Genomic DNA, 27,903 nt, shown 5'->3' with positions numbered 1-27,903 from the left:
GCCGCCAGATGTGGCCGCCGCTCGGCGTACAGACTGCTAAGGACGCCACAGGGCTCACTGTCTGCGAGGTTCTCGCCGCGTCTGGCACCGCGGCCTCACCGGTAATTCGGACTGGGCAACCCTAGGTACTTCACCGGGGCATCCCAAGTAAGGAAGATAAAAGTTTAACGTCGTGTCGACAGCACGGAGACGGAGCACAGGCTCGGAATACCAAAGGATGGAGAAAGAATTCAGCCGTGCCCTTTCCAAAGGAACCGTGCCGATATTTGTCTGGAGCGATTTAGTGGCATCACGGAAAACCAAATAAGAATGGCTGGACAGTGACCAGGGCACTGGATTCACGAATGGGAGTCTAGTGCCCTGATCACACTCACTTCGCTCCGTACTGTATCCGAGGTCGCTGTGGTAAGCTAGTGCGCTAGAACGCTACCTGAAGGTAGCAGGTTCGAATACCTGTCGTGAAAGATTCTCACATCAATTATGGCACCTGTTCTGGCGAAGGCGTACGAAACCACAGGTGCCATAACTGATCGGTCAGCACTAGGAAACCTAGCAGGTGGTGAACCAGGCGCGCGTATGGCAAGAGAAGACCAGTACACGGCCCCATGCTACGCACCGATAACGCCCTCTGGGAAGCTTTCATACATGCCGCCGCCGCCGATCGAGCTCGCTCCATCGCTCAGTCTCTCATCGCAGTACCTCCGTAGGTCGCATCGGGACTAAGTTCGCATTGCATCTCAATATGTCCCACTGTGCTCTAGTTTTCCATAGTGATAATCGTCGCCTCACACCTCAGCTAGCTGTGAGGGAACGTTAGTCTTTCTACAGGGTGATCATAAGTAAAGGAACTTGACCCCCTTCTTGCAGCGGTGTACCGTAGGTCTCTAGAAGAGCGTAGCGTTCCAAAAGATTGGAAAAGGGCACAGGGCATCCCCATTTTCAAGAAGGGACGTCGAACAGATGTGCAGAACTATAGACCTATATCTCCAACGTCGATCAGTTGTAGAATTTTGGAACACTTATTATGTTCGCGTATAATGACTTTTCTGGAGACTAGAAATCTACTCTGCAGGAATCAGCATGGGTTTCAAAAAAGACGATCGTGCGAAACCCAGCTCGCTAGACTCAGAGGGCCATAGACACGGGTTCCCAGGTGGATGCAGTGTTTCTTGACTTTCGCAAGGCGTTTCATACAGTTCCCCACAGTCGTTTAATGAACAAAGTGCAAATGGCTCTGAGCACTATGGCACTTAACTTCTGAGGTCATCAGTCCCCTAGAACTTAGAACTACTTAAACCTAACTAACCTAAGGACATCACACACACATCCATGACCGAGGCAGGATTCGAACCTGCAACAGTAGTGGTCGCGCGGTTCCACGCTGTAGCGCCTAGAACCGCTGGACCACACCGGCCGGCAATGAACAAAGAGCATATGGACTATCAGACCAATTGTGTAATTGGATTGAAGAGTTCCTAGATAACAGAACGCAGCATGTCATTCTCAATGGACAGAAGTCTTCGGAAGTAAGAGTGATTTCAGGTGTGCCGCAGGGGAGTGTCGTAGAACCGTTGCTATTTACAATATATATAAATGACCTTGTGGATAACATCGGAAGTTCACTGAGGCTTTTTGCGGATGATGCTGTAGTATATGGAGAAGTTGTAACAATGGAAAATTGTACTGAAATGCAGGGGGATCTGGGATCTGCAACGAATTGACGCATAGTGCAGGGAATGGCAACTGAATCTCAATCTAGAGAACTGTAATGTGCTGCGAATACATAGAAAGAAAGGTCCTTTATCATTTAGCTACAATATAGCAGGTCAGAAACTGGAAGCTGTTAATTCCATAAATTATCTGGGAGTAGGCATTAGGAGCGATTTAAAATGGAATGATCATATAAACTTGATCGTCGGTATAGCAGATGCCAGACTGAGATTCATTGGAAGAATCCTAAGGAAATGCAATCCGAAAACAAAGGAAGTAAGTTACAATACACTTGTTCGCCCACTGCTTGGATACTGCTCACCGGTGTGGGATCCGTACCAGATAAGGTTGATAGAAGAGATAGAGAAGATCCAACGGAGAACATCGCGCTTCGTTACAGGATCATTTAGTAATCGCGAAAGCGTTTCAGAGATGATAAACTCCAGTGGAAGCCTCTGCAAGAGAGACGCTCAGCAGTTCGGTACGGGCTTTTGTAGAAGTTTCGAGAACATACTTTCACCGAGGCGTCAAACAGTATATTGCTCCCTCCCACGTACATCTCGCGAAGAGAACATGAGGATAAAATCAGAGAGATTAGAGCCCACACAGAGGAATACCGACAATCTTTCTTTCCACGAACAATACGAGACTGGAATAGAAGGGAGAACCGATAGAGATACTCAAGTTACCCTCCGCCACACACTGTCAGTAGGCTTGATGAGTATGGATGTAGATGTAGATGTAGAAAGTTAAACTTTCAAACAGCTGTAGAAATAACGCCACTGGTCAGAATGACGTACAATTGCAACGGAATATTATCGGAGAAGGGGGAAAACGTATGGCAGGGGAAAAATAAATAGTTAAAAAATGTATTAATAGATGGCGTTGTAAGTATCATAACTTAACAGTGGTCGACTACAAATGAGAAATGACTCAAACAACAATGCCTAAGGTGTACGTTTGACGTTAAACAATCTGTACTACTCAGTTTGCATGAGTGTACAGGTGTGATACTGTTAGTTACGTAAGCCCATCCAGCACGGCAACGTCGTATCACATCGGATGGGAAAAATCGGATTTTAGTTGTCCCGAGGACAAAAACCGTATAAAAAGCATGGCTCACATTGGTGTTTCTGCTCCCCTCCATCCCTTCTTCACTTCTGCCCCTCCCTCTCCTCGCTTTCCTCCCTTCTTCTCACCTCCCCTCTCTCCTCTACTCTCCTCCCCTCTCTCCCTTCTTCTCAGCTCCCTCGTCTTTATGCCCCTGGCAGATCCTCCCTGAGCTGGTCGTTGTGACCGAACGGTTCTAGCCGCTTCACTCCGGAATCGAGCTGCTGCTACGGTCGCAGGTCCGAATTCTGCTTCGGGCATGGATGTGTGTGCTGTCCTTAGGTTAGCTAGGTTTAAGTAGTTCTAAGTCTAGGGGACTGATGACCTCAGATGTTGCTTAGAGCCATTTGAACCATTTTGCTCATCGTGACCAGTGTACTACGTCAGTGTTGTGTTTCATGCTGTTCTCCTGTGCATCAAGAGCTGGATTTTAATTGTGTGCTGGACTTGTACATAGTGTTATTGTCGGTGATTGTTATGTGGTACGACGTCCGTCGATACTTTTATGATTCAGTGTGTGGTTTTGTTTTGTGTGCGCTAATTTTTTACGATTTCTATCTCCATTTCACAGTGGCCCCCCTTTTTTGTCTGTTCTCTTCCATGTTTGTCCCCCTTTTTATATCGATGGACGCCATATTTTCTCCTTTGTTATTTTAAATGTCATCCATTGTATAATTCATGTCTTTCGGCTGAAGAGCAGCGCATATGCTGCTGCCAGCCCGCCCCAGGTGGGGCATTGAAATACAGTAAAGGAAAAAAATCGGTTTTTAATTGTCCTGAGGCCAAAAACCGCATAAAAAGCCTCAATCAAAATCCAAATGGATTGTTAATTTCAATGTAACTGCCGCAAAATATGTTCAGTATGTTGTCCACCGTTTTCTGTAACAAGATGAAATCGAAAAACACCATTTTCCTCAACTGATCGAAATGTTTCCGGGGTCAAGTTCAGAATGTGTTGCGCAATGCGTGCCTTCAATGCAGCTAAGTTTTGAATCGGAACACTGAACACTACACCTTTCAGATAGCCCCACAGCCAGACGTCACATGGCTTAAGATCAGGTGATAGGGACGGCCAAGCTATAGGGAAATGGCGGCTGATTATCCTAGCACTTTCGAAATGGCGCTCCAGCAGCTGCTTAACTGGATTTGCAATTTGCGGAGGTGCACCATCTTGCGTAAAAATGATCCCATCCATACATCCACGCTGTTGGAGAGCTGGAATGACGTGGTTGCGGAAAAGACACTCATACCAGTGACAGTACAGGTAACATGACCGGAAGCACCTGTCTTTTCAAAAAAATTTGGTCCTATGATAAATGACGGCGTAAACACGCACCACACTGTAACCTGTCCAGGATGAAGTGGTACTGGTTGATTTACGTGTGAATTTTCCGTTGCTCATATTCGACAATTATTTGTATTGACATATCCTGTCACATGGAAGTGGGCTTCATCTGTCCACAAATCTTCCGCGGCCAATCATTGTCGACTTCCATGCGAGCAAGAAATTGTAAAGGAAAGGTCTCTCTTGCTGGCAGGTCAACAGGAAGCAACCCGTGCACATGGGTAATTTTGATTGGATAGGAAAGAAGTATTTTTCGCGGGATTTTCCCACCGTACTCAAGGGTATGTCCAAGGTTCGGGCAATTCTTCGTGCACTACACGTTTGCACACGACCACTCGTCTCCTCCTGCAATGCTGCGGCCACTGCTTCCACTGACGTCGAATCAGTTTGTTTCCTCCCAACTGGTCGCAGGTTCGACTCCTGCCTCGGGCATGGATGTGTGTGATGTCCTTAGGTTAGTTAGGTTTAACTAGTTCTAAGTTCTAGGGGACTAATGACCTCAGCAGTTGAGTCCCATAGTGCTTAGAGCCATTTGAACCATTTGAACTAATGACCTCAGCAGTTGAGTCCCATAGTGCTCAGAGCCATTTGAACCATTTTGAACCTCCCAACTCCATATAGTTAAGGCTAACGGACTATTGACCTTCTTCTGTGCGGATGCACAGGCATTGTCCGAACTCTTACAGGAGTCGATCAGATTGTCTGCCGCGATTAATGAGTGTAGTGGCAAGGGCACTACGATTGTAGTGTGCGGACATTAAGTTGGGAATATGGGTCTCAAAGGAAGCGTGCAAGGGATAAATACCTGCAGTCGCATTATTCTCTGTGCCCTCGGTGGCTCAGATGAATAGAGCGTCTGCCATGTAAGCAGGAGATGCCGGGTGACTTCCGTATCCCTATTGTCCTCCGTTTTAAATTGAAATTTACCATTCACATACATATACATGATTACTTTGCAAATCACAATTACGTACATCGCAGAGGATTCGCAGAACCACCTCCAAGCTGTTTCTCTAGCACTCCACTCTCGAACAGTGCACAGGGAAAACGAATACTTAAACCTTTCTGTGCAAGCTGTGGTTTCTGTTACTTTATTATGATGATCATTCTTCGCTATGTAGACTGGTGCCAAAAAACATTTTTCGCAATCGGAGGAGAAGGATGGTGACCGAAATTTTACAAGAAGGTCTTGAGTAACGAAAACCGCCTTTGTCTTAATGATAAAACGCCTTTGTTTTAATGATTGCCACCGCAATTCGCGTATCACGTCCGTGGCACTCTTTCCCCTGCTTCGTGATAATAAAAAACGAGCTGTCCTTCTTTGAACTTTTTCAATGCCCTCCGTCAGTTTTATCTGATGCAGATCGCACATTGCACAGCAGTACTCCAGAAGAGGGCCAACAGGCGTTTTGTAAGCAGTCTCTTCAGTAGATCAGTTGCACTTTTAATGTGTTCTGCCAACAAATCGCAGTCTTGGTTTTGTTTTCCCCAAAAATGGCTTTGTGATAGTTCCAGTTTAAGTTATTCGTAATTGTTATCCTTAAATATTTATTTGAGTTTACAGACTTCATATTTGTATGACCTATCGTGTAACCTTATGATTAGTCATCTGTTGAGCTCTGTGAACACTGAGAATATAGTAATACACAAATATTACCACAAAACCCTCATTACCGAATTAAGAGACATGTGGTGTCTTAGATAATTCGACACAAATGATCTATGCTTCCTAAGATGCGCAAATTAATGAAAAAACTGTATTTAAATACGAAACTTACATTTAGAATTGAAATGAGAAAGTAGATGATAAACCAATACTCTAAGTAAAGGTACGTAGAAAGTGCTCGTCCACGCCTCCCTAACAGCACCAGACGACAAGTACTAAAAAATGTTCAAATGTGTTTGAATTCATAACTGACCAAACTGCTGAGGTCTTCGGTCCCTAGACTAACACACTACTTTAACTTAATCTAACTTACGCTAAAAACAACACACACACCAATGCTCAAGTGAGGACTCGAACCTCCAGCGGGAGGGGCCGCCCAATCCGTGACACGGAGCCTCGAACCACGCGGCCACTCCGCGCGGCACGACGCGATCAGTGTGCTGCCTCCCCTTGATAAATTTTTCAAAAAATGTTCAAATGTGTGTGCAATCTTATGGCACTTAACTGCTAAGGTCATCAGTCCCTAAGCTTACACACTACTTAACCTAACGTATCCTAAGGACAAACACACACAGCGACGCCCTATGGAGGACTCGAACCTTCGCCGGGACCAGCCGCACAGTCCATGACTGCAGCGCCTGAGACCGCTCCGCTAATCCCGCGCGGCGATAAATTTTTCCTCTGCCTTCTTCTTTCGTAGAAACGTGCATGGTAAATAGCTACATCTACATCTACATTTATACTCCGCAAGCCACCCAACGGTGTGTGGCGGAGGGCACTTTACGTGCCACTGTCATTACCTCCCTTTCCTGCTCCAGTCGCGTATGGTTCGCGGGAAGAACGACTGTCTGAAAGCCTCCGTGCGCGCTCTAATCTCTCTAATTTTACATTCGTGATCTCCTCGGGAGGTATAAGTAGGGGGAAGCAATATATTTGATACCTCATCCAGAAACGCACCCTCTCGAAACCTGGCGAGCAAGATACACCGCGATGCAGAGCGCCTCTCTTGCAGAGTCTGCCACTTGAGTGTATTAAACATCTCCGTAACGCTATCACGGTTACCAAATAACCCTGTGACGAAACGCGCCGCTCTTCTTTGGATCTTCTCTATCTCCTCCGTCAACCCGACCTGGTACGGATCCCACACTGATGAGCAATACTCAAGTATAGGTCGAACGAGTGTTTCGTAAGCCACCTCCTTTGTTGATGGACTACATTTTCTAAGCACTCTCCCAATGAATCTCAACCTGGTACCCGCCTTACCAACAATTAATTTTATATGATCATTCCACTTCAAATCGTTCCGCACGCATACTCCCAGATATTTTACAGAAGTAACTGCTACCAGTGTTTGTTCCGCTATCATATAATCATACAATAAAGGATCCTTCTTTCTATGTATTCGCAATACATTACATTTGTCTATTTTAAGGGACAGTTTTCACTCCCTGCACCAAGTGCCTATCCGCTGCAGATCTTCCTGCATTTCGCTACAATTTTCTAACGCTGCAACTTCTCTGTATACTACAGCATCATCCGCGAAAAGCCGCATGGAACTTCCGACACTATCTACTAGGTCATTTATATATATTGTGAAAAGCAATGGTCCCATAACACTCCCACTTGCCATCCGAAGTTCAAGGAACAACATGTACGTATGAGACTACTTAGCCGAAAACCTATGGATTCTGTTTCTTCATTGTATGCTTAGCGTGTTAGCAGCTGCCTCTAAGTCTGTTTGAGATGGAAGAAAAAATAACTTTCAGAGTGATAAGGCGGAATCACGACATTTGTCACGGTTTACGAACCCACTCCTAGGCTAAAGCTATCATACTCCAAGATGATAAGTGGCAGGGAACACATGAAAACTTTGAAAATAACAGATATTACAAAAAAAATGGCTCTGAGCAGTATGGGAATTAACTTCTAAGGTCATCAGTCCCCTAGAACTTAGAACTACTTAAACCTAACTAACCTAATGACATCACACACATCCATGCGCGAGGCAGGATTCGAACCTGCGACCGTAGCGGTCGCGCGGTTCCAGACTGTAGCGCCTAGAACCGCTCGGCCACCCAGGCCGGCACAGATATTACACGAGATACCTTGTAGGTACGGTAAAGTCAATCTTCAGCGTTGAAAATAAACACAGTACTAAAAGTGAAACAATCTCGAAAAAAATTGCAGTACAGATACAGTGAAGAGTCTTTACTAAAACTTACCACTCAAAGGCTAATATGGTGGCCCTCAACGAGCCACAGATTGTATCAGGTAGTTTTATTTGACTTTGGCGGCCGGTTGCGAGCCATGCGCTTCTTCACATGGCTGCAAGGACCAAATTCGTCAGCAGCATGACGGTTCCTCCTTTATCACGTAAGAAAAGGTGCAGGAGCAGACCACATGCTGCCGACTGTGTTAAAACACGTGGAACCACTTGCAGATGGACATGACGGCCGGAAACCGGTCTTGGTAACACGATAAAGTTTCTTAAAAGTGTTTGTGGTCTTCATCAGCAATCTTTGGCTGATGAAATATTTAATGTTTTTAAAAACTATTACAATCTTCTAGAAAAGCTTTTGTTAGACATAACAGCTGTTAGCGGTTTCTTTATTACAGGATCATACACAACTGGCTTCCCGATGATTTCATCACTTCCTCAGGTGTATACGTCTATGAAAAAATATAATATGAATTAGAAGTTATACTAATGGCAAAAATAAGGCAATTCACCAGAAACACAGCGAAAAAATATCTACAAAACGAATTTAACATCGGATCGTTAAAACACACGGTCTCCCAACGTTGGGATGGCGTTCGAATCGCCAGAACCGCCTAAACTGGATGATTACAAGATGAACTATCAAAAATTCCAGTGGATAGCAGGTGCGGGCCGTAGCACTGTAGGCCGCGGGTATGGACCTACAAAAGGATTTGAAATAAGACCCCGGAGGAAAACGACATGGAATAAACCCTGTTTGTATAGAAAACATAACGACTCACCAGTGATTAAAAATCAACAGAAGCCCGCATGGTGGAGACGCGACTATGCCCGAAGCAGAAAGGCCAGGCCACCAAATAGCCCAGTTGACGTGGTGTTACTGAAACCGCATGCCGCAGTATGCCAGAGAGAACCGGCCAACAAGAAGTATGGGAATATGCCGCTATAGGGTGCAAGTATGGGGTTGGGAGAACCACGAATAGATACCAATCGAAGGATGGGAACCGTTACAAAATAAATTAACGAGGAAAAAGAGAAGGAGTAAAAAGGGAGCTCGGTTACAGGGTATGCGGTTAGAGCCGCTAAGATGAAAGTACAATAGGAACTTCCTGTGATAAAACATAGTCATCTGAAGTTTACAGTGTGAGCTATAAAAATCGTTAAAATTACAATAAAACCCACTAGAGCGACGTACTGAATAGAGACAAGTAATTGTTCCGCAGTCATAAAATGATACTAGATATAGATAGTACAAATACATACGTGAGCAGGCTGTGTAAGGGAACTAAAATATCTCGTAGTACAACGTGAGTAATATGAAATTGCAAGGTGATTTATAAACTAGTTAAAATTGTAAAAAAAACCTAGAGGAACAATTAAATGAAGACAAGTATCTGCTCCATATTCATAAGTCAATGCCAGACATAGTGTAATACAAACAGAGGCGGGCTGACAAGGGGCCATACACGGCAAGGATCAGTACACAAAAAGAAGAACTATACCTAATGGAAGAGCTTATGGTGCAAAACTGGGGCACAGGTGAGGGCACAGGCAACCGAAAATTGAGAGGTATGCGATCCAACTGGCCATTCAATATATGGTCGGCATACTGTTTTGAAGAGTGCAAAATACGGTCCTTCTCAAGTGCGCTGAGGATATTGCCTTTGTTACCGTTACATGAAATCCTTTGATTAGTGGCCGGATCGGTAATAGCACGCCCCGTTTCACGTACTCGTGTGATAAGCATAGATTTAGAACCATTAAGGCTCATCTATTTCTCAAATGGAATTCGGAAACTAAGTCCCTTTTGTACAACGTAGCGGGCCGGGCAGTCATTACAAAAAATGGGGCAGATACCTGTAGAACCAGATTTATTGAGATTGAACTGCTCGTTATGGTGGAATTTGAAACCCATACCCCTCGAAATAAAGAAGAATGGAGAAATGCCTTTTGCTTTTAACTACACTCCTGGAAATTGAAATAAGAACACCGTGAATTCATTGTCCCAGGAAGGGGAAACTTTATTGACACATTCCTGGGGTCAGATACATCACATGATCACACTGACAGAACCACAGGCACATAGACACAGGCAACAGAGCATGCACAATGTCGGCACTAGTACAGTGTATATCCACCTTTCGCAGCAATGCAGGCTGCTATTCTCCCATGGAGACGATCGTAGAGATGGTGGATGTAGTCCTGTGGAACGGCTTGCCATGCCATTTCCACCTGGCGCCTCAGTTGGACCAGCGTTCGTGCTGGACGTGCAGACCGCGTGAGACGACGCTTCATCCAGTCCCAAACATGCTCAATGGCGGACAGATCCGGAGATCTTGCTGGCCAGGGTAGTTGACTTACACCTTCTAGAGCACGTTGGGTGGCACGGGATACATGCGGACGTGCATTGTCCTGTTGGAACAGCAAGTTCCCTTGCCGGTCTAGGAATGGTAGAACGATGGGTTCGATGACGGTTTGGATGTACCGTGCACTATTCAGTGTCCCCTCTACGATCACCAGTGGTGTACGGCCAGTGTAGGAGATCGCTCCCCACACCATGATGCCGAGTGTTGGCCCTGTGTGCCTCGGTCGTATGCAGTCCTGATTGTGGCGCTCACCTGCACGGCGCCAAACACGCATACGACCATCATTGGCACCAAGGCAGAAGCGACTCTCATCGCTGAAGACGACACGTCTCCATTCGTCCCTCCATTCACGTCTGTCGCGACACCACTGGAGGCGGGCTGCACGATGTTGGGGCGTGAGCGGAAGACGGCCTAACGGTGTGCGGGACCGTAGCCCAGCTTCATGGAGACGGTTGCGAATGGTCCTCGCCGATACCCCAGGAGCAACAGTGTCCCTAATTTGCTGGGAAGTGGCGGTGCGGTCCCCTACGGCACTGCGTAGGATCCTACGGTCTTGGCGTGCATCCGTGCGTCGCTGCGGTCCGGTCCCAGGTCGACGGGCACGTGCACCTTCCGCCGACCACTGGCGACAACATCGATGTACTGTGGAGACCTCACGCCCCACGTGTTGAGCAATTCGGCGGTACGTCCACCCGGCCTCCCGCATGCCCACTATACGCCCTCGCTCAAAGTCCGTCAACTGCACATACGGTTCACGTCCACGCTGTCGCGGCATGCTACCAGTGTTAAAGACTGCGATGGAGCTCCGTATGCCACGGCAAACTGGCTGACACTGACGGCGGCGGTGCACAAATGCTGCGCAGCTAGCGCCATTCGACGGCCAACACCGCGGTTCCTGGTGTGTCCGCTGTGCCGTGCGTGTGATCATTGCTTGTACAGCCCTCTCGCAGTGTCCGGAGCAAGTATGGTGGGTCTGACACACCGGTGTCAATGTGTTCTTTTTTCCATTTCCAGGAGTGTATTTACTATTTTTTCGGAAATGTTCCCGTGGTAGGATCACTTTTGGAAAGATGGGTTTTTGGTTAGTTTTTTGTGTCGATGCGACAGTATTTCTTTCCAGGCAGGAGAGAGTACGGGGCTGACTTTCTTTTGGATTATCTTGTTAATGTTAATAACGAAATCGAAGCTATAGCCGTTAATATAAGTAAATTACTTACTCGTATTTAATTCTCGGTTAAAGGTTTCATCAGAAAGATGAACTGTATTGAGTCATGGAGGAGGGACCTGAAAGCAGGCTTTTTGTAGCTGAGAGGATGGTTGGCCGTTTGATGAATCACAACGTCTGTGGCAGACGGTTTTATGTAAATGCCAAATATAATACATATCCTTCAGGGAAATCAACAGATCCTGATAGAGAAATGAAAAATGGATATTCTATTGTTTCGTGACTTCATTGCTAGCATATAACTTACTTAGCCCATTAAACATGATCTCACAATCCCAGTTTGGACCTGTGTAAAGCAGCAGGACATCATCAACTTATCGATACCAGGAATTATTTTGTTTGATATTGCTGTAAATTAGGTGAATAGATCATTCTCCAAATAGGTAATGAAGGTATTAACAGCACATTAGGACAGAGGAGAATCCGTAGCAATACCTTGCTTTTGTAGGAAAAAAATCATCATCTAACCCAAAGTAATTCAATTTAAGAACCAGAGCCAGTAATGAACGACTTCATTAATCTCCTCAGCAGGACGGCCTGTAAGGGAGTGCAAATTATCATATATGATATTGTGGATCTGGTCAACAGATACTGATGTGCACGTATTTTTGATGTCCAATGACATTACAACAGTGCCGGTGAAAATCGTTAATTGCTACCTGTTATGGATATTTGAAATGCTGATTCAAATAGAAACTTAAAAAAGTTTCTCAGCTTGGAAACGCATCCTTTGCCTAGCATTAGCGACCGATTGTACAGGCAAGAGATATTTATGGAGCTTGACCATGCGCCGATATTTGCTGTAGAGGAGCACATAGGGACAATAAAGTTCTTTACACTGGGTCGAGGAAGAACTTTGAAGTTTTTAAAAACTTTTTTAAAGGTGCCAAAAATTTTGTTGTAGGAACGACACAGCAAAAATAAAATAAAAAAAAAACACTCGTGAACTTTGTGTACATACTGGTTCTCCTTCAACATAACTTCTGTCCCACCTTTATCAGCCGCACAATGATAGACTGCCTCTCTTTCTTCCTGGCTAATGTTTTTAAGTAATGATATTCAAAAAGAACTTGAAGATATCGAGTATGACAGAAGGCACTTTTATTTTGGTGTAATTTAATTGCAGCCAAATTAAAGACTTGTGGGTGAAACGAAGGACCTAATTTCCAGCCGGACGTAGAAATGTAAAAAGAATTTAAACTATGCAGCCGAAAATCTGGCAAATACAGCCGCCTGTTGAATATACGCCTGAGATAGCTAGGAATTGATTTGCGCTGGCGAGACAGGTCTTATTGAACTTAATCTTAGCAATAGTTTTAACAAGATGTTTGTTGAAATTGAAAACCTTATAAAAAGCCCATTTAGCCACGCAAGGCACCTCTGAATAAGTGATTTTTCTATTTGGGCATCCGAAGTTTAGATACACGATAAAATATTTTCATATATTTGTAAAAACCATATCGTCATCTGTTAGTCCCGGATAGGAAGAAAATGACAATCCGCTCATAAGAGAATACCGCTGTCTTCAGGTTACTGCAGGCAGTTAGCCTTCGTTCTGCAACTTGTCTTATAAGCCGTGAGTTAGATGACCGAAGCACCGAGCAACGAACGGGCAGTGCTCAAGATGCAGGCCACGAAATCTGGGCACGTACGTTCATGGTAAACGTCTTTCTCGCCGTGGCTTTGCTACCCCATTCCCCTCTCTCTCCCTCGTGACGCAGGTTTCGTTATTGTACGGCTCCAAGCTGACGTACCCCTCGGTCGTGACTAAAGCACGCCACTTTGTCTTAATCGCTGCAGCTTAACTTTTCACAAGTAATGACTCCCTGTGATGTTAATACTTCTGCTATAGGAATATCTAGCGGTGTAGCATTACGGACGTAAGATCTGCACATATAAGTCCTGAAAGTCGTATTTAACAAGGTTCTGCGTTTACATTTGTGAAACTACCCAGAATGTGTTTGTGTAGCAACACACGAGGAGCCTGATTTTATCGATAACGTACACTTTTCAACAAATGGAAACTTGCAAAGCGTGATTTGCAACCAGATTAGAGAGATTTCAGGTACAGCATACTTCCATTTATATTTCCTATTTTTCTTTTTGCGTTTAGACTGCCATATTTTATCTTAATTGAGGGAAAAAAGGCACAGCCACCATCTCTTTTATTCTAAGACCCTATTACTTCTTGATTTCTAGCATTTGTACAATTCTAGGTTTCACATATGATTTTCATCTCGTTTGTTATAACAAAGAATGCAGATGAAGTAATAAATGACAGAGAGAATGCTGTTTGTACTACTGTAAAAGCATAATATATGTATACGTGTTAAATTGATGTGTTTACTATTTTGTGATCTGAACTGTGTGTTTATGTTAACAGCCATTATTTTCGTTGCTTCAGCTGTTTATTTAATATATTCTTCTTTTTATGTTCGGGAATTTGATGAATATAAGGTCTGTTCAATATGCTTTCGTTATGAAGAAATTAACTTATCAACTTTAGAAATCACTAAGAAGTCACTTGTCGGTTATTCGTGTGATGATCAGGTGCTGAATTGTGCAGATATAAAATAGATGGTAGCAGCAAAACACTACCGGAAAGCAACACTCTTTACAAAGACTTTAAAAACAGCGGCGTTAAGTAATAAATGTTGGAAGCGATTAGGTTTTCGCTGGAGGGAAATGGCGTAATTGGTTTTGGCTACCGGCCGCTGTGACCGAGTGGTTCTAGGCGCTTCAGGCCGGAAACGCGCTGCTGCTACGGACACAGGTTCGAATCCTGCCTCGGGCATGGATTTGTGGGATGTCCTTAGGTCAGTTAGGTTTAAGTAGTTCTATCTAGGGGACTGATGACCTCAGACGTTAAGTCCCCTAGTGCTTAGAGCCATTTGAACCATTTTTTTTTGTTTTGGTTAGAGATTTTTAGGCAATACTCGAATCTGCAACCTTCTACATGAAGCTACTATCCTGTCTGTTACACCACACATGAAAGCTATGCCATTGAACTCCTTTCACGTTGTTGTCACAGAAAACTCCGAAATTTTTTTCGCAAATATTCGCAAATGTGGTCCCACCACGATGAATAGCTGCAGTGTGTGATACTGACATCTTAACATACATAACCGTATACACTGTTTCAAAACGTCGATCCTATCGCTGGGGACCTGTCCTTATAAGATTACCAGTCTATGAATTTGTAATAGTTGCACTACAATAGACAAGCTTTGTATATTTATCATCATATTTGCATGGAATAAAAGCATTACTCACGTATATGTATTTCTTCTCCCTAGCGCTTGTCCCGTCTGCTGTGGGGCCCACTTTCTTCAGGGTTTGGCAGCTCTTATGTTCTTTTTGAACTTCGCGACCGGATGCGCTTCCCGACGCTACAATCATCAAGGTAACCTAAACGAGGGAAGTCTTTCCCGCCATCTTGTCTGTCAATCGTATAAGCTTTGTTATGTGTGGCATCATATTGTAACTGTTTTTGTGTCATATTCTCTAAGTTGGAATTTCGAGACCAGCCAACGTCTCCCTAGACCAGCGAATGAGACATGGCTTAGCCACAGCCTGGGGGATGTTTCCAGAATGAGATTTTCACTCTGCAGCGGAGTGTGCGCTGATATGAAACTTCCTGGCAGATTAAAACTGTGTGCCCGACCGAGACTCGAACTCGCATGAGAGCTTCTGTAAAGTTTGGAAGATAGGAGACGAGATACTGGCAGAAGTAAAGCTGTGAGTACCAGGCGTGAGTCGTGCTTTGGTAGCTCAGATGGTAGAGCACTTGCCCGCGAAAGGCAAAGGTCCCGAGTTCGAGTCTCGGTCGGGCACACAGTTTCTAATCTGCCAGGAAGTTTCATATCAGCGCACACTCCGCTGCAGAGTGAAAATCTCATTCTGGAAACATCTCCCAGGCTGTGGCTAAGCCATGTCTCCACAGTATCCTTTCTTTCAGGAGTGCTAGTTCTGCAAGGTTCGCAGGAGAACTTCTGTAAAGTTTGGAAGGTACGAGACGAGATACTGGCAGAACTAAAGCTGTGAGAACCGGGAGTGAGTCGTGCTTCGGTAGCTCAGATGGTAGAGCACTTGCCCGCGAAAGGCAAAGGTCCCGAGTCTCGGTCGGGCAAACAGTTTTAAACTGCCAGGAAGTTTCATATCAGCGCACACTCCGCTGCAGAGGGAAAATCTCATTCTGGTACTCATTCTGTTAGGGCTGGAGTGGATAGGATTATAATTGCGTTTCGAATCACAGATTCGGACTCCTTATGCAGTTACGAATTCAGCAGTAGGAGGCAATTCGTTGAATTTAATCTACTTATTTATAGAATAAAAGAAATTTTCTTTAGCAACTGAAGAAGCCGGAAGCTTGCCTAAGTAGAGACTATTGAATGGTGAGGCCAGAGCAATTTTTATGCCCACCAAACATTGAATTCTTAAAATATTCAACACGATGTAAATCCGCAGAGGTTCCAATGACCATACAATGAAGGCTTTCACGACTGGATGTTTCAACTGCTGAGAATTCTTCCTGGTTGTATGGATGTGGTCCATGGAACTCTTCTGTCCCTGACGTTTCGTCCAAGGCTACGCTGGAAATCTTCGGAGGTGCTCCTGGTTGTGCTGAATCTTGCCGACTGACGTGTCGGACGCCGAAGAGCGACCTAAATACCGTGGAAAGTGGGAGTAGTTTGGAAAACAGACAAGTCAGCCGTGGCGGACACATGCACTTCAGTCAGGTGAAAACGTAGTGAAATTTTCGGAAGCAGAAGTTTTATTTATATGATTGGAAGGAGAAACAGCATTGGTAATATTTTTTTGTTTTATTATCTGCAAAATCTATTTTCAGTCGCTTAGTGACCATACTCAGTGCTGTAATATACAATTAAATTTTAATTGTATATTACAGCACTGAGGATGGTCACTAAGTGACCGAAAATCGATTTTGCGGATAATAAAACAAAAAAATACGACCAATGCTGTTTCTCCTTCCAATTATATCCACTATCTGGTCGTGGTGCACAGAACACTCCATGGAGTCGCCAATCAATAAAAAGAAGTTTTATGTACTATGACTAACTATTATCCACGGCTGTACAGAGAGGCCATCGAAATATATAAACATGGGGATAATTTTAGCAGAAAAAAAGAAGCCATGAAACTCAGCGATATATGGACAGTGGCGCTACAGAATCGATAAGTTTTTATCTTTGACGTACTATGATCGATAGTTATATTTTATCTTTGACAAGGTTTATCTCTGCTATCACGTGAAATCCAGACCACGCACACCTTCCACGGTATTTATGCCGCTCTTCGACGTCCGACTCGTCAGTCGGCAAGACTCAGCACAACCAGGAGCAGCCTTGGACGAAACGTCAGGGATAGAAGAGTTCCATGGACCACGGCCATACAACCCAGAAGAATTCTCAGCAGTTGCTCCAATGACCGTTAGTTTGAAATTCAAGCTAAGGTTGCGAGGTGCCGGGGCTAGTAGTGTATTTATCACTAAATTCTACTAGAATCCACATGTGTAAATCATGCTCTAAGCCCCCCCTATTCTAACTCCGACTTTTGCTGTTGCACAAGGATAAAACAAATACGCGAACTGACTCTAATCAACCCTGCTAGTGGAGTAGAAGAGAGTTTGGCACCTGCAATAATTTAATTTGATAAATAAGTTAAATAAACAAAGGTTTCATTAGCACAGTGAGGAATGATAGGGTTGCTCTATTGATTAACAGAAAGAAAGTTCTGTCCAAAATAACAATATGATTTATTAAGATTAAACGCAGAATAGTAAAAGAGACACAGGAAATATAAAACATCAAATTGGCTAAAATTGGAGATTCATACAAACACAGTAAAGGTGAAGTTGTCCCTAACTTAGATCGTGAGGTTTAAGACGAAGTGGTATGTGGAGCCAATTCCTTTCCACTCAAATCTCAAGAGAGACACACAGCTAACCCAATAGTAATTGCTGCTACTCGAAACTGAACAAAGTTAGAAAAGGATGAACAGGCGCGCTCTGCTGAGCTCTGATTATCACCTAGGAAAATCCCTATCTGCCGGTGCTGCGGACGTACATTACCAACAGTCTTCTTATCTCCCAGAACACGATCTGGCGTACCGCAGGCGAGGGCTGGTTGCTCCGACGTCCTCGACCGAAAGGCGACTACCGACTACCCAGAGCACCCGTACAGGCCGAACACACAACCTTCCCGCCCCCACGACAGTGGTCATGGTTACGTTCCAATCAGCAACACGAAAACCGGCGGAAATTCCACTCCATTGCCGGAGCACTACCATTCCACCAATGGAGATTCTTGGCGCCAATTTCTGTGCTGATTTTGCAGAAAGTGCGGGAATTTTCCCGCCACAACTGCGTGGGTACACAAGTCATTCCCACGCCTCGCTGGTAGCCCGCCAGAAAGTGTTTTCGCAAAGTTTCTCTGAAGTAACGGAACCTCTAGCCCAGCCGCTACTTCACACCCCAGCGGGCGTGTCTCTTGACAATGTCGGCGTCTGAAAAGCATTCACTCGACTGCCTCACACACGTCGGCTTAACTCTCTCCAGTTCCACAGAGCCCGCCTGTCACCGGCCCACCCGGGTGACGAGAGACGCTGCGTGGGAAGTACGCGTGTTAAGGAAAAGCAACCCTCCACCGCATGCAACTAGAGAGGAGAATCGTAAGATAGAAATATGAGAGGGGGCTCATGCCACCTCTCAAGGTAATGGTGGCACAGAGGGACACTGACCCCTCACGCGGTCAGAGAACTGGCACCATCGCAGGACCACCAGCGTACGTGTTGAGTGCACCAACCTGCCCCCTTGCAAAAAGCCGGCCGGTGTGGCCGAGCGGTTCTAGGCGCTTCCGTCTGGAACCGCGCGACCACTACGGTCGCAGGTTCGAATCCTGCCGTGGGCATGGATGTGTGTGATGTCCTTAGGTTAGTTAGGTTTAAGTAGTTCTAAGTTCTAGGGGACTGATGACCTCAGAAGTTAAGTCCCATAGTGCTCAGAGCCATTTGAACCATTGCAGAAAGCCGTAACAAAATACGCGTTGCCACCCCGAATCAAGTTGACTACAGGGACCATTCACTATCGGAGGAAGCACACTGTTCCATAGCGTCCGTGATAACAAAACTACTGAGAGACGCCCTCTAAGTCTCAGTCTGTGGCAGTTCCTGATAGGCATTACTTCATGGCTAACAGTAACGTCGGAAGCAACAATGGACTGTTATGTTCAGCTTTTCTCAAGACGTCCCCGGTAGAACGCTCGCAGCAAATCCGATCGTGATAAAGATGCAGATACTCGATTTGTACCACGAAAAATCATCGTTACGTTTCCACAAAAGCTAGGGCGATAAACTTTGTCTCGCTGTCCCTGTCTGTGTGCTTGCATCACGTGTCTGCTCATGTTTTATTATATTCCTTCATGATTCTGAATCGGAAAGATTCATATCTAATTTTCTTCTCAATACCCTCTCTAGGGACTGGACTAATTATCATTATTCCTAAAGTGTTTGTACTTTTCACTTGGCCCACAGAAAATCTGCGGATCGCCATTTAGTCTAAATTTGTCGACTTCCAAGCCCCGTTTTTTTGTAACGAGAGTGTCTCGCATTTCTATGTGCTGTCAATAATATAACTGGTTTAATTGTAATTTTCTTTCTGTCACTGGTCTGCAGTCTCCTCCAGTTCCCTTCTTTAATCAAGTATATTAACTTGAAATTCTACTACCTGTTGTATGAGAAGCAGCGGTGTACGCATTTTGCTTTTAAACCTGACCATGCTTGCCTGTTAACCAGGCAGGCTGGATGCCGTAAGCTATCGGCAGAACGGGTCGGCTGCTTTACTCCCAGCCAAGCCAGGTTGTGTCCAATCGAAGCACTCTTGATTGCCTGCCCGCTACGCTCCGTAACAGTTCATTCTGTACGCTTTTATAGTAGAGTTATGAATAGTGTTCGAAGTTGATGAAATCTCTTTTTTTAAACGAGTATCACAAGACGGGGCTCAATAAAACAAATATGAGTTCTGGGTTAGTATACGCCAGAAAATGTTGAAGATTATTTGTCCTTGTTTTCCCTTTAAGCGTATTTCGGGTTTATTTTTTTATTTTGATGTGAACGTTTTTTTTTCGAAACTTTACACTCTTTCGACTAGTACTGGCTTTTTTTTCAATTAGAACCAGCATCAGGTGACCTCTAATACATATTGAGCCGTGGTGCGCCTTTTCTGGACACCAGCTCTTTGGTACGACAATATCGATTACCCGGCTGTAATAGGATCTTCGCCCCTGCCGTGATCTCGCGGGTATTTCGCGCTCGCGGCAGTTGGTCTTGGACTCGCTACGTGGCGCAAGGACGGGCTTGCATGGACGAAAGAGGAAAACGCGCGTACTCGGCCAGCAGCTGCGCGGCGGGCCTACCTCGTAAGACGGTCGCGAGTTTGTGGTGGACCTGCCTGATGTCAACTCCTAGCGCTGTTCGTCGCATTGCCTTGGTGCCTGTTTTCTCGGAGCGACCCATCCGTGGAGACCATCTCGAACAACGCTCTCCATCGAAGGTGTAAGTGATATTGGTGTCTTCCTTTCGTTGAACCATTTGCGTTCCAGCGAGTGTACTTGTTGCTTGGTTGCCCTAATGTACGCGTTGTTAATGTAAGAGCAGCCGCAAAGTGTGTGACCGCATGGAGACCAACAGTTACTAATTCCTTTCAAAAATCCGCTGGTTGCATCACTATTAGGAAGGTGATTAGCACGAAGGTGTGTGTGTGATATTTTTTGGCCTTTTTGGACAGTATCCAGAAGTTTATGTATTGTCTGTATGAGATTTTCAGTATATTTTGATTGCCATCAAGTCGACGTCCCTTGTATACTGCTGTAAAATTTGAGTCACTTACATACGTGCATTTATTTGAAAGCACTCACTCAGTTAATAGTAAAGACTCGTATTTGGTAAACCTAGTCATTTATACGTAGTTCTTTTATATACGTGTATTTATTTGAATGCACTCACTCAGTATTAGAGCTATTGCTTCTTCATTTATATTGTTATTTATTGATCTCTTAACTTATATTAATTGATTTTTGGTTGGTTTTTGCCGTGTCTTCTCCGGTCTGTTTGTGTTTCAGTTTTCTGCGAGTTGCGGTGTGTGGCAGCGGCGCCACGTTTCGCTTCTGTGCACAGAAGCTGTGACGTGACGTCTAATGGGAAGTGACTCCCTGTTGGGCCCCGGCGTTTAGTTGTTGTTTTCGTCTGCTGCTTCAGGCATTTTAAGTTAAGTCACCTATTGAGCAGGGCAACCTGGCGTCACCGCCCGTTAGGTAAACTTTTAACGTGTTTCACGTATATTTCAAAAAAATAAGGTTTTTTTTTAATTTGCTTGGGAATGAATTGTATTAATTGGTAACCTTTAAATCACCTCCTGACTGTAATTTATTGTTCCTTCAACTATTGAAATCTTTGTGACTTATCTCTTTAAGTTAGTCTTAGTAATTATAATTTGCTGACATGCTTCAGAAGCAAGCTATATGACATTTTGGTATTGTCTTAAAGATGGCCACGTCCTGATTGCCTCTTTTATACATATTGTCTTGAATAAATTGTTAATTTATTGTTTTGGTAGTTGTTGTGTTTAAGGAGTGACATTGTAGGGGCTTTGACCTTTGATGCTAAGTGTACCCCTCATCCCGTCTTCCTGAGTCACACATCTTTCCTACAATAAAATGAAACATTTCTTCAAAGTTCAGAACATTACCATCTAAGAACCTCAAGACGTCTATTACACTGCAACGCCAACTAGACTAAAGTTTCGGAAATCTATTTGTGTAACCTTAGTGTGTTCCAGTCAAATATGATCCCAATTATACCAGCTTTATTTACTTTTTTCCACTATGTGTATAGCTGGTTCGCTGAACCCATTGTGGGTGTCCCAGATAGTTCATTTTAAATTCCCCAAATGCAGACACGAAGTTTGGTTTTCATATTATGTTAATCTAAAAAGTACATGTCTGAAAGAGGAAGCTTTTCTTTCGTACTAAGCCTTCTCCGCACTACTTTGCATGCCACCAGAATGTACCTTTCAACATTCTACAAGAGATTTTTTTTCTTTTTCAATCAATGTTTGCCCTAAATGGGGCACATTTCCACACACATGTCAGTCTCAAAGTCATTGTCATCTTTCAAAAAATTTGTGGAGTGAGGAAGCTTGTGGTCAAATTTGCAAACAAGCAACACAGCCGAGCTTCCATGACGAGTATTTAGTAACTTTTTATACATCTTACATTACGAGACACTACAGATTTATCTGGAGCTGCCTCATAAACATACACAACTTTTTTCCTGTTGGACTTGGATTCCGTATCGTGATTGGTATACAGGGTGGTCCATTGATCGTGACCGGGCCAAGTATCTCACGAAATAAACGTCAAACGAAAAAACTACAAAGAACGAAACTTGTCTAGCTTGAAGGGGGAAACCAGATGGCGCTACGGTGGGCCCGCTAGATGGCGCTGCCATGGGTCAAACGGATATTAACTGCGTTTTTTTTAAATAGGAACCCCCATTTTGTATTACATATTCGTCTAGTACGTAAAGAAATATGAACGTTTTAGTTGGACCACTTTTTTCGCTTTGTGATAGATGGCGCTGTAATAGTCACAAACATATGGCTCACAATTTCAGACGAACAGTTGGTGACAGGTAGGTTTTTTAAATTAAAATACAGAACATAGGTACGTTTGAACATTTTATTTCGGTTGTTCCAATGTTATACTTGTACCTTTGTGAACTTATCATTTCTGAGAACGCATGCTGTTATAGCGTGATTATCTGTAAATACCACATTAATGCAATACATGCTCAAAATGATGTCCGTTAACCTCAATGCATTTGGCAATACGTGTAACGACATTCCTCTCAACAGCGAGTAGTTCGCCTTCCGTAATGTTCGCGCATGCATTGACAATGCGCTGACGCATGTTGTCAGGCGTTGTCGGTGGATCACGATAGCAAATATCCTTCAACTTTCCCCACAGAAAGAAATCCGGGGACGTCAGATCCGGCGAACGTGCTGGCCATGGTATGGTGCTTCGACGACCAATCCACCTGTCATGAAATATGCTATTCAATACCGCTTCAACCGCACGCAAGACATCCATCATGTTGGAAGTACATCGTCATTCTGTCATGCAGTGAAACATCTTGTAGTAGCATCGGTAGAACATTACGTAGGAAATCAGCATACGTTGCACCATTTAGATTGCCATTGATAAAATGGGGGCCAATTATCCTTCCTCCCATAATGCCGCACCATACATTAACCCGCCAAGGTCGCTGATGTTCCACTTGTCACAGCCATCGTGGATTTTCCGTTGCCCAATAGTGCATATTATGCCGGTTTACGTTGCCGCTGTTGACGAATGACGCTTCGTCTCTAAATAGAACGCCTGCAAAAAATCTGTCATCGTCCCATAATTCCTCTTGTGCCCAGTGGCAGAACTGTACACGACGTTCAAAGTCGTCGCCATGCAATTCCTGGTGCATAGAAATATGGTACGGGTGCAATCGATGCATTCTCAACACCGACGTTTTTGAGATTCCCGATTCTCGCGCAATTTGCTACTGATGTGCGGATTAGCCGCGACAGCAGCTGAACACACACTTGGTCGTCATCATTTGTTGCAGGTCGTGGTTGACGTTTCACATGTGGCTGAACACTTCCTGTTTCCTTAAATAACGTAACTATCCGGCGAACGGTCCGGACACTTGGATGATGTCGTCCAGGATTCCGAGCAGCATACATAGTACACGCCCGTTAGGCATTTTGATCACAATAGCCATACACAAACACGATATTGACCTTTTCCGCAATTGGTAAACGCTCCATTTTAACGCGGGTAATGTATCACGAAGCAAATACCATCCGCACTGGCGGGATGTTACGTGGTACCACGTACGTATACGTTTGTGACTATTACAATACCTTCTATCACAAAGCGAAAAAAGTGGTCCATCTAAAACTTTCATATTTCTTTATGTACTACATGAATATGTAATAAAGAATGGGGGTTCCTATTTTAAAAAACTCAGTTGATATCCGTTTGGTCCATGGCAGCGCCATGTAGCGGGCCAACCACAGAGCCATCTGGTTTCCCCCTTCAAGCTAGGCGAGTTCCGTTCTTTGTAGCTTTTTCGTTTGATGCATATTTCGTGAGATATTTGGCGCGGTCACTATCAATGGACCACCCTGTATTCCCCAATTCTTGGTTACTCGTCTTTCTCCCTTAAGTTTGGTTTATTTGTTCCACTGCTCCCACCGTTGTGATAAGTGATCTGCAGGGAAACTACCTACTTAAACATGCGCATTGGACAACGCAACATGTTGTCAGGTGCTGCAGGCTGAACGGGTCCCGTGATTGGGAGGAGGAAACGATGACAGGCAGAACTCCTCGGTTTTCGCAATTCCAAAAAGGCAGCAACATCTAACGTGTGTTGTGTGTGACATACTGACGAGTGTGGGTTGATTGTCTCTATAGTGCAGAAGCTGGCAGAGAGCGACGAGAGGCAGAGTGGACGCACTACGCCAGGGCCGGGACGGGCTGCGCCGGTGTGTTCCGGGCCGGCCGGCTGTGGCAGCCAGGCGGGCGACCGCATCTAATTGAATGCGATCCCGGGCTCCCCCTGTTTGCTCGCTCCGCTGTTTGCGGGCGCGGCTCGCGTGACGACCCATAATCGGCGCAGACCCGCAGCACACAGCCGACTGTCCGCTGTCTGCGCCCCGCATCGCCCCGGGGTGGTCAGCGACCAATCCACCGGGGGTGGCACGGGCGCGCGATTGTTCTCAACTCCTTCGAGGGACACCAGTTACAGCTTTATTTCGCGATGGTTTCATTGTACGACTCAGTTATTCAGTTAATACATGGCCACTATATTTAAACGTCTATATTTTTCAAAATGTTGCGTGTACAAAGGTTTTTAATTTATTAATACAACCGTAAACCAGCCAAGTTTGCACTTTTCGCTTTATTAATGTTCTATGAGTGAGTCTGGTCACAAGACACACGTCTAAGCGGTAGTCATTCACTCAAAAATCGTCACAGCACCATTGACGCACACACTGGGCTGTTACAGCGTTCGCCGGCCACGGTGGCCGAGAGGTTCTAGGCGCTTCAGTCCGGAACCGCGCGACTGCTACGGTCGCAGGTTCGAATCCTGCCTTGGGCATGGATGTGTGTGAAGTCCTTAGGTTAGTTAGGTTTAAGTAGTTCTAAGTTCTAGGGGACTAATGACCTCAGATGTTAAGTCCCATAGTGCTCAGAGTCATTTTTGTTACAGCGTTCTTGGTAGTGAGGGTACGTAAACACGGTCCTTAATGCACACCAAAAAGGAAAAGTCACGAGGCATTAGGTCAGGCAACTTGGGGGGGGGGGGGAGGGTGGGGGCGGGGGGTAAGACTACACAGACATGTCATACTCACCATTAGGGCAAATCCAGCAATGCTGAAGTTCGCCGTTTAAGTAGTGAAGAAAATCGATTTTCCAATAAGGGGGCACTCCGTCTCGTAGGAAGACGAAATTCTCGGAATCAGTGGTAATTTGTAGAAACACCTATGACTGCAACATATCAAGGTAAGACGTACCTGAGCCGAGGTAAAAATTGCTGTTTTGAAGAGCGCACCGCAGCGCGTAGTGTGAAGCAGTCGCCATCCGTTTCTGGCGGTGGCGCCGCTGTGGCAATCGCAGCTTTGGTGTCTCCCTCTGGTGGGAAAGGGGGAAGGTTGCCTGTTCACGTGCATTTAAGGGGCGCTATGAGCGCGCCAGTCGGTCAGTGCGAGTCAGTCGGGGTCAGTCTGGGTGAGTGTGGAGTCAGTCTAGGGTCAATCTCTCGTCCCCAGCTTGCTAGTCTGTCTCTCGTCCGAATTTGTGGCGCAGTGAGAGAACTCAACGAGTGGTTGCCTGGTCGGGGGCTTAGTTCCAGCATCTGAGTCTGCGCGTTAGGCCGCCAGTCTGCTCGAGTTGCTCAGGCAATGGTCATTGGCGGTTGGATCGATCGGTTGGTCGGTCGCGCACTGAGACACAAAATGACTTGTCCGCCTTGAACGTCGGCGCATGTGAGGTCGCCACGTGAGTCCAGTGGGCCGCGCCGTATAGCGGGGGGTAGTGACTTCGTGGTCGACACGAGAGCAACAGGAGTCAACCCACGACATCGGGCGGGCCGGGGCGAGCTGCGACGCCGTGAGACGGGAGATCGGCGCGCCTTCCTGCGTCCGTTCAAGCGGCTGGCAGCGGACGGTTCGGGATAGCGTTTTGGGGGTGCTGCGCCAGGTCTTCGCCAGAAATCGCAGTTTATTAGAATATAAGTGATCGGTCAGCAGCCGCTTTGCTTTGGGGTCGTCCCATCATTCTTCTCCGTTTGCCCACCCGCGGCAAGGTGGTTATTTGTGAATTCGGTGGTCCGTTTTTCCCTTGTGGAATTGGGGAGGTTTAGAGCAATCTGAGGTTCGGGTTGTTTAATAACACCCCCCCCCCCCCCTTGTCAATCTGCCATACGTTAATAGCTGCCTCTGTCATGTTTGTCGGATTCGGTGTTAACGAATTTATTGCTTAACGGCCGAATACTTGAAACTGGTTTTTCTCTTGCCCATCATCTTCCGAGGTGGTATATGTGTAATGTAGAGCATGTTGTACATTTTATGTAAGTCTGCATTTTATGTCTTTTATTTAAATAGTCATTTTAGGTTATAAGGTTACCGCCCTTCCACCGTAAGAGTCCTTAAAAAAATATTGCACTTTCGGTGGCAAATAATTTGAGTGTTGTACCATTTCCATCCCTCTTACGGGGTGCATAGTTTACGTGTTTGTGTGAGTCGTTAAAATTTTTTTGTTTAAAGTCATCTGGTGTGTTGCAGATTTGCACCAGTTTACTCTTTCAGAGGTTGTTGTGAGCGGTCATGGCTACGGCTGTGTTGAAAGGGAGCAGGCAAGTTTCTCAGCCCGAAGGCTCCTATTGTTAATATTGTTCTTTCTGCCTCTAAATAAAATCGTAACTTGATATTTCGAGGATGCTTTTCTGCTTATAATTTTAAATCTGTGTTTGAAAATGCTTTTAGGAATAAAATTCACATTTGTTAAAAGTAATTTCATTTTCCATCAGTTTCTTCCTGGCAACTACTTCCACGCTCTCCTAGTGTGATTAAATGTGTTATTGTTCTTGATGAATCGCTAGTAAATAAAGTAAATTTTTTAAGAAAAGGTTTTCAAAGTAAATTTACGGTTCATTTGCGTGTACAAATGTTTTTGATTTATTAATATATTTGTAAACCAGCCAAGTTTGCCCTTTTGGCTCTATTAATGTTCCATGAGTGTCTCTGGTCACACGACACACGTCCAAGCGATAGTCAGACATTCTCTCAAAAATCGTCACATTTGTACTGACGTTCTCTCTGGGCTGTTACAGCGTTCTTGGCAGTGAGGGTACGTAAACACGGTCCTTAATGTACTCCCAAAAGAAAAAGTCACTAGGCGTTAGGTCAGGCAACTTGGGCGGTGAAGAGGGGGGGGGGGGGGGGGCAAGACTACAGAGCCATGTCATCTTCACCATTAGCGCCAATCCAGCAATGCAGAAATTCGCCCTTTAGGCAGCTAAGAAAAACGATTTTCCAATGAGGGGGCGCCCCGTCTTGCAGGAAGAAGAAATTCTCGGAATCAGTGGTCACTTGTAGAAACACCCACGGCTGCAACAAAAACCTGGTTCAAATGGCTCTCAGCACTATGGGACTTCTGAGGTCATCAGTCCCCCAGAACTTAGAACTACGTAAACCTAACTAACCTAAGGAGATCACACACATCCATGCCCGAGGCAGGATTCGAACCTGCGACCGTAGCGGTCGTGCGGTTCCAGACTGTAGCGCCTAGAACCGCTCGGCCACCCCGGCCGCCGACCGCAACATGTCAAGGTAAGACGTACCCTTCTTCTCTCAGAAGAAAACTGGCCCATACAGCTTCGTCTGTGATATTCTGAAGAAAACATCTACCTTCGGTGAATCTCGTTCATGCCTCACAATTTCATGAGGATGTTCAGTGCCACACCCTCTCACATCGTGACGATGAACCTTTCCAGACAAACGGAATATTAGCTTGCAGGCGAAATGTTCATCCTCAATTACTTCCTGCTCTGTGATGCAAAATTGAAGGCGCCGGCCATAGTCTTAGTGTTTTAATCATTCCCGAGCAGTAGTCAGTACGATTTGAAATGTAA

The sequence above is a fragment of the Schistocerca nitens genome, chromosome 1, assembly GCF_023898315.1.
Source record: "Schistocerca nitens isolate TAMUIC-IGC-003100 chromosome 1, iqSchNite1.1, whole genome shotgun sequence".
Taxonomy (NCBI): Eukaryota; Metazoa; Arthropoda; class Insecta; order Orthoptera; family Acrididae; genus Schistocerca; species Schistocerca nitens.
Note: the sequence above shows the minus strand (reverse complement) of the source record.